The sequence below is a fragment of the Pinus tabuliformis genome, chromosome 7 (genome assembly GCF_031772625.1).
Source record: "Pinus tabuliformis cultivar Carrire ecotype Pingquan chromosome 7, CPIR1, whole genome shotgun sequence".
Taxonomy (NCBI): Eukaryota; Viridiplantae; Streptophyta; class Pinopsida; order Pinales; family Pinaceae; genus Pinus; species Pinus tabuliformis.
The window spans coordinates 1,859,031,645-1,859,045,536 of record NC_142293.1 but is presented as its reverse complement, the minus strand read 5'-3'; the positions used below and the strand labels follow the sequence as shown (position 1 = coordinate 1,859,045,536).

Below are 13,892 nucleotides of genomic sequence, written 5' to 3'. Positions count from 1 at the left end.
TGACCGAAGAATTTTAATATTCTTGTTATGTGTTATTAGCGTGTCTATATATGAGATTATTAGATGAATATATTCTTAAAATTGATTGAAATTTGTAAAAAAATGTTTAAATATAAATATAAGAATTATTTAGAGGAAAATATGTGTCTTATATGTGTAGAATGATGTAGATTCAATAATTTCTAAAGTTATTATAATAATGTTTATGAAGTTAATTGTTAGAAATCACTCTAAGGGAGAGGGATAAGAATTTTTTTTCAATAATATATATATATGAAATTTTGAATAAATGGTCAATAAATACATGTTTAAAATATTTTTTATAAACAAATCATTAATTCAAATTAATATAATAATAATATAATCATTATAAATTAATTAAAATTGAAATAAATATAATAAAATATAAATAAGATTAAATATTTTACCAATTTTATGAATAACGTTTGAATTTTTCATTCCACATAGAACTAATATAAAATTTCACAACAATAGTCCATGCTAGCTAGGACAAATAAATTCCACATAGAACTAATATAAGATTTCACTATGCTAACTAGGAGACATCCGATAAAATTGGAACGATACAGAGAAGATTAGCATGGCCCCTGCGCAAGGATGACACGCACAAATCGAGAAATGGTCCAAATTTTTTCCACTGAAAAAAAAACTAGGACAAATAAAATGTCATTTATATTTTTGAAACACATTATAAATTTACAAGTTTCTCATTAAAAGCCTAAAAATTATAGTTTTTCCTGGCAATATCATGAGATGTTTCTATTTTTAGTGAAAATTAATCTCGATGCGAGCTCGGAATTAGATTTGGTTTGCCAAGTCAGCATCGCTAAAGAAGATGCCATGAAAGCCATACGGAAGTCTGGCAGGGAGCTCAACGGAGGCCACGATTTCAAGGGTTGGAGATTGCACGTCCATCACCAGAAAACTGGAAATCCTCGTGCCTTCATTATGGGTAAAAGCCACAATGCACCTGTCATCCTCCTCGGCATTTGGATCCGAACTTGGGGCACAAAGAATGACTCACTACCGAAGCAACCTTCACCATAAGCCCTTGACGTGACCACGCACTCGCTTCTAGCCATCACTTCCAGCATATCAAAGTCAAGTTTAACGAGCCCAAAGAGTTTAGGAAATGGTGCTGCTATCAACATGTATGCATACTTGTTCTTCTTGGCAATGAACTGGGGATTGATGACGCCCAACTCTAAACATTTTGAAGACAATGGCTTTCAGGATACAATCTCGTTTATGAAATTTATGCGGACCTTCTCTACTGTGGAATGGACCAGATGGGTTCTCTCCACAACATGCTCCACCAGGTACAAATTCACGGCAACCAGCACGATCTCGTCACCCTCGTCCCACACATTGAGCGAATGTAAGAAATTGAAGCCCGGGACTTCGAACCATTTCATCGTGGCCTCGTTCGTTGCGTAGCACGGGAGAACGCCAAGCTGAGGGACCTTAGTGGGGTCACAGCCCATGGGAGAGCCGCCGCCGACAATTATGTTCATGGGGTCCACCATGATCTGGGTATTGAGAAATATGGCATACTGCTTAGTTATCAAAAAATCGTGAATAAACGATGGGTGCAACATCGACAGGATTCCGACGTCGGGTTCTTTTTCTTCGGCGGGCGACACTCTGAAATAATTAAGAAACGGAGGAATGAAACCGCAATGGAAAGCAAAACTCTCTCATGTCTCGAGGTCAATCTTGGGATGTGTTGTCATGGCCATGAAGAGTTTCTTGTCGAAGACATACCTGCTGACAGTGACGATGTCTCCGGATTCTGTGACCTTCATCGTGTACGACAGATCTGATTCCTTGAGCACCATTAGTATGCCATTGAAATACAGGAGACTGGTATTTCCCAATCCCGTGCCAATGAAGGGATTAAAGAGGCCGAGAGCCACTCTGGCGTTGAACCTGACTCCCCTAACCAATTCGGCGATAAGGCTGTAGAAACTGGAAAAGAAGTTGGGCACAACCCAGCCTCCCTCCGTCTCTTCTTGCACGAATTTGTGCATGTAGACGAAGTGGCTGCAGAACGTTACCCGGCCATCTTTGATCATGACGGCGTGAAGCATTCTGTTGCCGTCGAAAACATGGTGGCCGCCTCTTGGGACGTATCTCTAATTCCACCCATTGCGGATATAAACACCTTCGACGCAGGCAGGGAGAGTGCCCTGTATCTTGTCGCATGCCATTAGTGCAGTCTCTTGCACGAGAGCGAAGTTTCCAGCCAACACAAATCTTGGATCCACAAAAGGCCTCAACGGATTATCGATAAAGTTATTTATAATATCATCCACAACATTGCATAAAATCGCCACCAAAGCAGAAGAAATGCCATTAAGAAGATCTTCTGAGGGAAGTGTAGCAGTGGGCGTGGGCATGGATTTCATATCATTACTTTGAGATCCAACGCCATTGACAATAGTTTTGTTCTTCTGATATCTTGGATGACCTGAATACGTCTCAGCATGAAATTCCCTCAAGATAATCTTCTTAAGCTCACTTTCATCTGGAACATAGATCCTGTGCCTAAATCTGACCAAGCCATCTACTGTGAGACAATAGTTCCCATTCTAATCACCTATACCTTGCTAATAAAATCAATATAATTGTCATCCTGTTGTCCTTCCTACAAGATCCAATCTTGTAAATATGTACCATAAAAACTCATAGTTGTTATGTGATTTACCTATATCCTCCTGCTAAGAGCATCTACAACCTTGTTCTCTTTACCATTAATGTTCCTGATCTCAAAGTCAAACTCACTGATCGTGGACAACCATCTGGCTTTCTTGGCATTCAAATTAGGTTGGTCAAATATATACCTCAATCCACTATGATCTCTCATTGAGATGAACCTCCTACCAAGAAGATAATGCATCCACATCTTCAAAGCATGGATGATTGCTGCCAACTCAAGATCATGTGTTGGGTAATTCTACTCATGCTCATTAATTTTCCTTGATTCGTAGCATACTACTTGTCCTTCCTGCATTAGGACTACACCAAACCCTCTCTTGCAAGAATATGTACATACCACAAGCTCTTTGTCCGGATATGCAAACAACTGCTTCAACTGCTCAAAACTAGTTGCGCATTCCTCTATCCATTCAAACTTCTTACCTTTCCTTTACAACGATGTAATAGGATAAGAAATATGTGAGAAGTTATTGATGAACCTCCTATAATAACCTGCTAACCCCATAAAGGACCTTACCTCATCCACATTCCTAGGAGTTTCCCACTCCATGATAGCCCTTATCTTTTCTATATCCACTGTTATGTCTTCCTTGGAAACCACATGTCCCAAGTAATGTACCTCTGTATGAAAGAAACTCCATTTATTGAGCTTATCATACAACTGATGTTCTCTCAGCGATCTCAATACTGCTGCTAAATATTCGACATGTTCTTCCTCAGTCTTAGAATATACCAATATATCATCAATGGATTCAATAACAAACTTGTCCAGATAAGGACACAACAAACTATTCATCAAGCACATAAAAGTAGCTGGAGCATTAGTCAAACCAAATGGAACTACAACAAACTCGTAATTCCCATACCTAGCCTAGAAAGAAATCTTGTAGATGTCTTCTTCTTTGATGCGTACCTAATGGTATCCTGATCTCAGATCAATCTTTGTGAACACTGTTGCTCCCTTCAACTGATCAAACAAGTCATCAATCCTCGGAAACAAATACCTATTCTTGATAGTCACTTTGTTCAATTATCTATAATCAATGCATAACCTAAGAGTATCATCGTTCTTCTTCACAAACAACATTGGTGCACCCTAAGGTGATACACTTGGCCTAATGTATCCCTTGTTAGGCATCTCCTTCAACTGCAACTTCAACTCGACCAACTATGGTGTGCTCCTCCTGTAAGGTGCCTTTGATGTTGGCCCTGCCCTTGGTACCAACTCAATAGAAAATTCCACTTCTGTGTGAGGTAGAAACTTTGAAATATCTGTCGGAAACACATCCTAGAATTGTTGTAGAACTGGATACCTTCTCAAGACATTTGCATCCTCAACTTCCTTACCTTTGTCATTGGAAATATGCAATGAAAATAACACACACCCTTTCTTACGACTGTGTTTTGCCTACATAGATGTAACCATTGTAACTGATGTTTCCTTCTTCTTACCCTGTAAGAATCTTTGTTCCCCATTGTCATCCAGACACTCAATATCCTTGTCATAACATTCCACCTTGGTCTTATGAAGATACAACTAGTCCATTCCCAACAACATATTATATGATCCTAACGACAATACATTCAAACGTGATGATGTAGGCATACCATTAAAATCAAATGTAAAAGCTCTTACCTAGTGATAAACTCTCTTATTTGTACTTGTAGCCAACTGCACTAACCAACATTTTGCATGCATTTATTTATTCAAAACACACTTATCCACCAGGTCAAGATTAACATAACTATAATTAGCTCCAGGGTCAATAAAATAGAAACAACTTGATCACAAAGTTTAACATCCATCTCAATAATAGATGCTTGGTGATCTACTAATGCAGGAGCATCCAACACTCCTAGTCAAAAGGAGGAATCCAAAGTGAAGAAGGAGGAGGACGTGGACCAGGGAGCAAAACAGGGACAAATCTATTTTAAAACAGAGAAAAAGATGAAATGGATAAGTCTCTCAAAGACTTGTTATTAAATGTAATCTTCCATGTGTGCATTATGGAGTGGTTTGTTAGAGAATTGATCGGATCCTTCATAGTGATCCGAACCAATATTCCTATAATGATGAACCAATGTTTCCATATATGTGTGTGTGTGATGAACCTGTGTGTTCAAAGGAGGAGACAAAATGATATAGATAGAAATGGTGAAATCAGAGATAGATGCAATGTAGTCGAGAGGAGAACCCGTGCTAAGGCTGAAATGCCTTAGAATTGTAACTATGCTATGGTTAATTGATATGTGTTTTGTGGGTTTTCTGCGTGTCTGTGTAGTATGTTCCCTTTCAATTATTTTATGTATATATGTGCCAAGGGCTTAAATCCCAAATTGAGAATGCATTAATCGACCATCGATCACGGTAGGATCAATGGCGATCCAATGGAATATTATTATATGTGGAATCGTTTGTGAACGTAGGTGGCAGAGAAACTGGTTTTAAAGCACAGATTCCATCCAAACGGCGAGATCAAACCAAGCAAGAACAATGAAGAGATGAAGTCTCGACAGACCAGGGCCGTTGGATCTTATAGATCAATGGATAGGATTTTATTGCATCGGCGGAGCCCTTAGGGTGTTATCGGACCCGACCATCATCGCAGAGCGATCAGCGATAAAGTGATGGACCCTGGATTGTTGGATCAAGAGTCTAGATCGACGGTCCAGATGCGATCGGTGATCGCATGTTGGAGAGGTCAAAGAGCAGTGGAGGAGCGATGGCTGATACGTCGATGAGCGATGTGGCGATGTCGTCGATAGACCAATCAGTGATCGGGTAGTCTGAGTTTTGGAGAAGGCAGAGATCGGTGCAGCAGAAAGTGATAAGAGCGGACCCGCTGATATTTATAGAGGCGGGTTTATAAATTTTGATATTCGGGTTATGTGTTCAGGGTGTGTTTCCTGTGTATCCCATGCAAACCTATATATCCTGATACTAACGTTAATGAATGATTCCTAGTTTTTTTTTTTATATAGAAGCTTTTGCTAGTATAAAGGCTCTAGTATATTAAATGGTCCATGATTTTAAAGGCTTAAAGCCTTATGAATGCTTTCAATAAGGGTTTGTGGGCCATAACCCACAGGCCTCAGGATCAATTTCTTTAGGGAAAAGGGATTTTGTTTAACCCCCAAAATTTCTCTTCCCATCATTTGGTACCAGAGCAGGTAAAGTTTTCCTGTGAGAAGGAAGAAGGAGTGCAAGCAGAAGGAGAGGAGGTACAGTTGATAAAGCTATAGAGTTATGGTCTTACTGTCGCACAAAAAAAGACAGCTGAAGGTGAGAAGATTGCAGCAAACCTAGAGCATGGAGTGCTTATATGGTTCCAAAGGAGAGAACCTGAACGGTGCCGAAAGACAGAGTGAGGAGAGCTTGGTGAGCTATCATGTAGTAGACAGAGACTATTACTACAGAGGTTTGGTTGCAGCTCACAGAAGACCATGAAGGCAGTTCCATTGAATAAGTGAAGTGGGTAGAATTGCTAAGGACAAGACGAAGCATATGACTAAGAGGTCATAAATTTTTGTGCCTCAGGAGTTTGATGCAGGAGCATCCAACACTCCTAGTCAAAAGGAGGAATGCAAAGTGAAAAAGGAGGAGCACGTGGACCAGGGAGAAAAGCAGGGACAAATCTGTTTTAAAGTAGAGAAAAATATGGAATGGATAAGTCTCTCGAAGACTTGTTATTAAATGAAACTTGCCATGTGTGCATTATGGAGTGGTTTGTTAGAGAATTGATTGGATCCTTCATAGTGATCCAAACCAATATTCCTATAACGATGAACCAATGTTTCCATATATATATATGTGTGTGTGTGATGAACCTACACATTCAATAGGAGGAGACAGAGTGATATAGATTGAAATGGTGAAATCAGAGATAGATGCAATGTAGTCGAGAGGAGAACCCGTGCTAAGGCTAAAATGCCTTAGAATTGTAACTATGCTATGGTTAATTGATATGTGTTTTGTGGGTTTTCTGCGTGTCTGTGTAGTATGTTCCCTTTCAATTCTGTTATGTATATATGTGCAAAGGGCTTAAATCCCAAATTGAGAATGCATTTATTGACCATTGATCACGATAGGATCAATGGCAATCCAATGGATTATTGTTATATGTGGAATCGTTTGTGAACGCAGGTGGTAGAGAAAATGGTTTTAAAGTGCAGATTCCATCCAAATGGCGAGATCAAACCAAGCAAGAATAGTGAAGAGATGAAGTCTCGAAAAACCAGGGTCGTTGGATCTTATAGATCAATTGCTAAGATTTTATCTCATCGGCGGAGCCCTTAGGGTGTTATTGGACCCGACCATCACCGCAGAATGATCAGTGATAAAGCGATGGACCTTGGATCGTCGGATCGAGAGTTCAGATTGACGGTCCAGATGCGATCAGTGATCGCATGTCGGAGAGGTCAAAGAGTAGTGGAGGAGCGATGGCCGATACACCGATGAGCGATGTGGCGATGTCGTCGATAGATGAATCGGCGATCGGGTAGTCGGAGTTTCGGAGAAGGCAGAGATCAGTGTAGCGGAAAGTGATAAGAGCGGATCCGCTGATATTTATAGAGGTGGGTTTATAAATTTTGATATTCGGGTTATGTGTTCAGGGTGTGTTTCCCGTGTATCCCATGAAAACCTATATATCTCGATATTAACGTTAATGAATGATTCCCAGTTTTTTTTATATAGAAGCTTCCGATAGTATAAAGGCTCTAATATGTTAAATGGTCCATGATTTTAAAGGCTTGAAGCCTTATGAACGCTTTCAATAAGGGTTTGTGGGCCATAACCCATAGGCCTTAGGATCGATTTCTTTAACGAAAAGAGATTTTGGTTAACCCCCAAAATTTCTCTTCCCATCATCTACCTACATGTTATCCAATGTTGCATAGATCCATGGAATACTCTGTCCAACATCTTCAACTATATGTGCCTTGTGAGCACTATAGATATGTGGTGTGACACCGTGATGTTGTGGACAATATCTCCTATGATGCTCTCCACCACAATTCCAACACTGCAAAGGCTTCCAACCTGCACCCTCGTTTTTCTCCTCAAACCAAAATTCCGTCCTCTATCAGATGCATTGAACTTCTTATGTGGTGTCACATTCTCTTTGTTACTTGTATCTTCTGGTCTTGTTTGCTTCTTGTCTCATTTTCCCTGTTACATTTCTAGTCTGGCTTTATCTCAGATCTGCGCTTTGATTTCTCAAAACAATGCTTTAGCTTCTGGATGGCCTCCTTTAATGATCTAGGCTCATCAAACTCAATCTTGTCCTTGAACACTACTGACAACCCACTGATGGATCACTAGATCTTGGCCTTCTCCTCATTGAGGTAAGACACATATCTTAATAACTCCAAGAATCTACAAGTGTACTCCTATTTAGGCATAGATCCCATCTTCAACTCATAAAACTCTTTTGCCTTGTCATAGTAGCTCTCCAATGAATACTTCTTCCTAAACAATCTCTAGAGCTCACTCCAATTCAACTCCTCTTCATGAATACCTCTGACATTCTTTACATCTTCCCATCAGATATCTGCTTTACCTTTAAGACTGAATGTCGCTATCCTGGCCTTCATGTTCGCTGAGTAATCATGCAACCTAAAGAACTTATTTATCCCAAGAAACCATGCTTCAAAATCCTATGACTTCTTAATTTCCCCATCAAATGTAGGTGGCTTTTATTTCTTGAACTCATCCAAAAAATATCCCCTGTCACTCCTCCTGTAAGGATGATAACGATGATGACTATGATACCTGTATGAACCAAAACTAGAGTAAATTCCATGTCCATTACCTCGTCTATCAGGTGTATCCAAGAATCTTCCATCTCTGACCATGTCATCTCTATCCAACTTGTTCCCACCATGTGACCTGCTACCATATGCTCCATTAGTCCTATCCTCTTGTCCATGACTGATTCTAAGAGGTCCCTGTCTCTGCAAGTCTGACAAGATTTGAAGAATAGTTGCATTGACTTTTGCTTGTTTCTCATGTGCCCTAGAAAATCTCTCTTGTGATTGAATGATTTGGTCATTATCTTCTTTGAAAATCCTTATTTCACCTTCAAACTTCTCAAAGTGTCTTCTATGTCAGGAGAATATCCCTCACCATGTGGCTCATCTGATCTATAGGGAGAATCTCGTGAGTTGTAGTCTACCATATTGATAGTCATCTTTGATCTTCTCTTCCTGCAAGGTATATCATGTCAGCCAAACCAAATCATAAACTAACCAGCGTACCTTAGTTTATTTTCAGGGGAGGATATCTCATCTACAAGACCAACCAGATTAATGCAATACATATATAAACTAAGGATATCTCACATCAACATTTAATCATCATTTCAACCATTATCCAGTCATCAATGCATGACCATACCAACCACATACCATGACCTCATGCACGAAAAATTTCACCATGTCAATGTACTCATAACAACACATAAACACTAACATGCATCACTAATGCACAACTGACATGCACTCGAGATGGCCACACCCAACAACAACACCATCAAATTTTACATTGCAACAAAAATGCAACCATGCCCAACACCATGCATTCAACACAAGCACATATACCACAAGCATGAAGAACACATACACAACTGATATGTATGCATTCTCAGCACACATCGGGCATCCAATCCAAGAGGTGAACCATGCTTTGATACCACTCTGTAACACCCTCCTCCCACATTTACCCAAGTTAACCGATTTTTTGGGGTAAACATGTGACGAGAGGCTACTATGATGCGATTAAAATCCCCATGTAAAGTTAAAGAAGTGGAACCGATAAAACAAATATATTCTTACCTTCCACACATGCTACAAAACCTTCAGTAGCCAAACAACCCTTCCAGGTGACCAACCCCTGAGGTAACTTGTTTTTTCACTGCCCTAGAGCCTCCGTTTCCCCCATGACAAGGCATGCATATGACTGAGACCCTCCAGTTTCTCCCACAACAAGGCATCCATGTGACTGTGGCATTTTTCAAGTAGTTCTATGCCATCAACCCCAGATTCTGTGCCACTTTTTAGGGCCAAGACTCAGGCCACTGCCCATAACTTCATGAAAGCTTTAGAAATGATAAATAACATTGAAACAAGATTACTAATGCAAACATTTTCTCAATGACTTGATTGGAGCCCTACTAGCCATGACAGGCATTTCGTCAAACATATCACAAATATGCAACCTACAGGTCATAATAACAAATATGTGAATATGGGTCTCATACTTATTTGAGATTCGTAATTATTGATGCCTTATCACAATAGCTGCATTATCGTCTATTAGGTCATATATTCATTGATCATTCATTTACTAATCAAAACATGATGAGAGTCATACATCAAGACTGTTGTAAAACATCCTCATAACCAACATATATATTCAACAAAAATAACAAAGATATAACAACCATAAGAGCCACATATGAACAAGTATATTTAGCCATCGAATACATGAGTAAAGAATCTCTTATTAACATATGAAAAATGCAACCAGGTCTGGGATTTCTACATATCACCCGACTATAGATTGGTTGAACCAAATATTTCTTTCATTCAATCATCCATGTGCCATATTTGAAGCCTGAATGTGGGATTTCATCGAAAAAATAAAATAAAAGAACAAACCAAGGCTTCCAGAGGCCAAACCACCTCAACCCTCAACGAGTGATTCCACCCCACGGTCGGACATCATTAACCATCACTAGATTGGTCTCTACCAAAGTTGTCCAAGGTTCTAAAGTGTTTGTTCCAACCATGGATACTAGGACTAGTAACTCGACCCATAGTTGTTGTCGGGCTTGCAGAGTGTTTGTACAACTAGGGCTTCCAGGACTAATAACTCAACCCACCAAGGGATTCCAAAGTGTTTGTCCAACCAAGACTTCCAGGACTAGTAAGTCAACCCAAGCTGTTACAGGGCTTCCAGATCATTTGTCCAACCAAAGCTTCCAGGAACTATTAACTCAACCCACATCCGTAAGGAACATGTGAACCAGCAAAAAAACAAAAGGAAAGACACACACAACACCATGGCTATCCAGGAAATGGAAAGGCTAGGAAAATCCACCATCAATCCAGGAAATCCTCCATGCCAATGATAGATCATAACCAAAAAACCACATGCATGTATCATGCATTCCAAAACTAGCAAGAAAATCATACATGCAACTCGGTACTTGCAAGCAAAACCCACGATAGTTTTTGATCCAGATGTCCTGTTGTGCTTTCCTGCTATTCATTTTCCTTCTTGCTCCAAATCCCAAGTATGCCACACTCCTCCAAGAGTGCTCCAAGAAAACTCTAAGTGTCCAAGAGTATAGGAGAGAGAGTAGAATAGAGAGCTCCAAGCTAAAACTAACAAAAAGCTACAAATTGATCCTCATAATCCTTTTTATTAATGAGGCCTCTAATTTCTTCAATTTCCATTATTTTCTTTCATTGTCCTCCTCACATGCAACCTGTGACCTTTCACCTCCCTTTTCTCCTAATTTCTATTATTTTTATAAATAAAATTCCAATTAATGCCACTTTGTATTTCCAAATCCTTTGCCATTTCTTTTGCCAATTTCCATAGCCATTAATTAATCACAAGTGAGACCCATCACTATGTTTTTTCCCAACATTCAGCTTGGAATACGTGCCTCATGACCACGATTATTACTTTTCCTTTATTAACTTTATTACATGGATTTTTGACCAAGGTTGTTACATGCAGGCACATCAAGGAAACACCAATTTTTTTTCTATGTGGTTGTTCCATTCTACGTGACACCAAATTTTGCTCATTATGGAAACATCAAGTTTCTTTTCATCTTATCTACTATGCCCTTTATTTCCTTTGTTGCTTGATTTGAGTTTGGATCCACCTGAGCCTAAGCATCCTTGTGCACTACAACACTTCCTTTAATGACATACTTTACTACAGACTTGCACAAATCTACTCTTGATATCAAAGACATTGCAATTAACATCAATCACAACATATATACAACAATTATGGCACACTTATTTGGGTTTCAACTACATGATAAATTGAATTTGTAAAACGGTATATTTTATCATGCAATGAATACAAACCAATAAAATTATAATTAATTTTAGTCTTTATATATTAAATGAAAATAAAGAGAATTGGTTCTTCAATCTTATTTATAATCTTCATCATTACTATATAATACCAAAAATATAATGCTAATTCAAAGACCAATATTTAGTAATCATAATATTTATAAATTGTTAAAGAGAAAACCCTTATTTTTAAATGTTATAAACTTCTCTTTTTAGATGATAAAAAGATACCAAATATTTCAAGATAAAACCAAAAATACATATAAAGGAACTATATGTTCATAATCATATAAGTCTAAATCACATAATATCTACAAAATCATTCTATATAATTCATTTATTCTTCGACATAATTATTTCAGCATAATCATGGCATATCAATATTAAAAGCTATAGCTATAACAAAAAACTTCACATATTTGCTTTTAGAAAATATAGCATAGCCATGTGGCTTATAAGACTATGAAGTTGCTATTATGATGAGGAATCATTTGATCATCCTTGAATTCATGAATGTATATGTTCACTAGAAATATCAAGGTGTCCTTAGATTTAGTATCAACCCACAAACTCCCCAAAGATATGTGTAAATTAATTTTTTTGACATTGTTACACAATTGATTTTATGACACAATCTAGCTCTTCTACATTTTAGCTTTTTATTTAGAATCCACAATTTTTTTTTGGAGAAATCATGGGTTTTTGTTCTTTAAGATGCATCCTTCAATACATAAATAGATTCAACACCTTGAAAAACCTTTGTACCACTCATATTATACAAAGTTTATAACTCAAATTTGTGATTCCAACAATTCCTATAGTATATCTCCCAAAATATATCATAAAATATGCCAAAAGAAACAAAAGCATAAAAAAATTTATATTGATTTCAATAGTTATACAACTTGAAACAAGCTCAAATAATAAAATTACTAACCTAAACTCTATGCAACATGCAATGGCTAGAAAACTCCAAAATACCAAATATGTCTAGAGGTTGTATATTTCTTTCAACCACACATCTAAATATTTGTGAACAATGCATTGAATACCACCATTTTATAATGCTAAATAACCAAGTTAACCTTATAGAAAAGTGATTATTTTAAAAATTGTTATTTTTCAAACAATCTTAAAATTTTATTTTATTTTTATTTAAAATAAATTATAAATTCTTTAAAAATAATGGGAAATTAAATTTTAATCTTTATATATCTAAATAATAGAAAATTTCTATCAAACAAAAATGAAAATAGATTTAATCGATTTAATTTCAAGTGGCGTGGTTGTTCCACTACGAATTTGATAACTAAATTATGATAAGTTTTCCCTACTGTATAGTGATTCAATCATTTTACAACTTTCAAGATACTACATCTAGATAACTAATTAGTGGTCACTCAAATAATTAAATTAGATTATATATTTGTAAAACAATTAGGAAAAAATAATCAAATAGCCATTTTAATATTCTTGTTATGTATTATTAGTGTGTCTATATATGAGATTATTAAATGAATATATTCTTAAAATTTATTGAAATTTGTAAAAAAACTGTTTAAATATAAATATAAGATTTATTTCGAGGAAAATATGTCTTACATGTATAGGATGATGTAAATTCAATAATGTTTAAAGTTATTATAATAATGTAGACATTATAATAATGTTTATTAGGTTAATTGTTAGAAATCACCCTAGGGATAAGAATTATATATATATATATATATATATGATTTTGAATAAATGGTCCATAAATATATGGTTAAAATATTCTTTATAAAAAAATCATTAATTCAAATTAAAATAATTATAATAATATAATTATTATAAATTAATGAAAAGTAAAATAAATATAATAAAATATAAATTAAATTAAATATTATATATATATATATATATAGATTTTGAATAAATGGTCAATAAAAATAATTATTATAAATTAATTAAAATTAAAATAAATATAGTAAAATATAAATTAAATTAAATATTTTACTAATTTTATGAATAACATTTTGAATTTTTTCATTCCACATAAAACTAATATAAAA

General features: G+C 36.6%; 2 pseudogenes; one reads left to right on the top strand and one right to left on the bottom strand.

Annotated features, from left to right (window-relative positions):
- Nucleotides 1–543: 543 nt before the first annotated feature.
- Nucleotides 544–654, top strand: LOC149255872 (U6 spliceosomal RNA; annotated as a pseudogene).
- Nucleotides 655–819: 165 nt separating this feature from the next.
- Nucleotides 820–2,887, bottom strand: LOC149255871 (putative carotenoid cleavage dioxygenase 4, chloroplastic pseudogene; annotated as a pseudogene).
- Nucleotides 2,888–13,892: the final 11,005 nt, after the last annotated feature.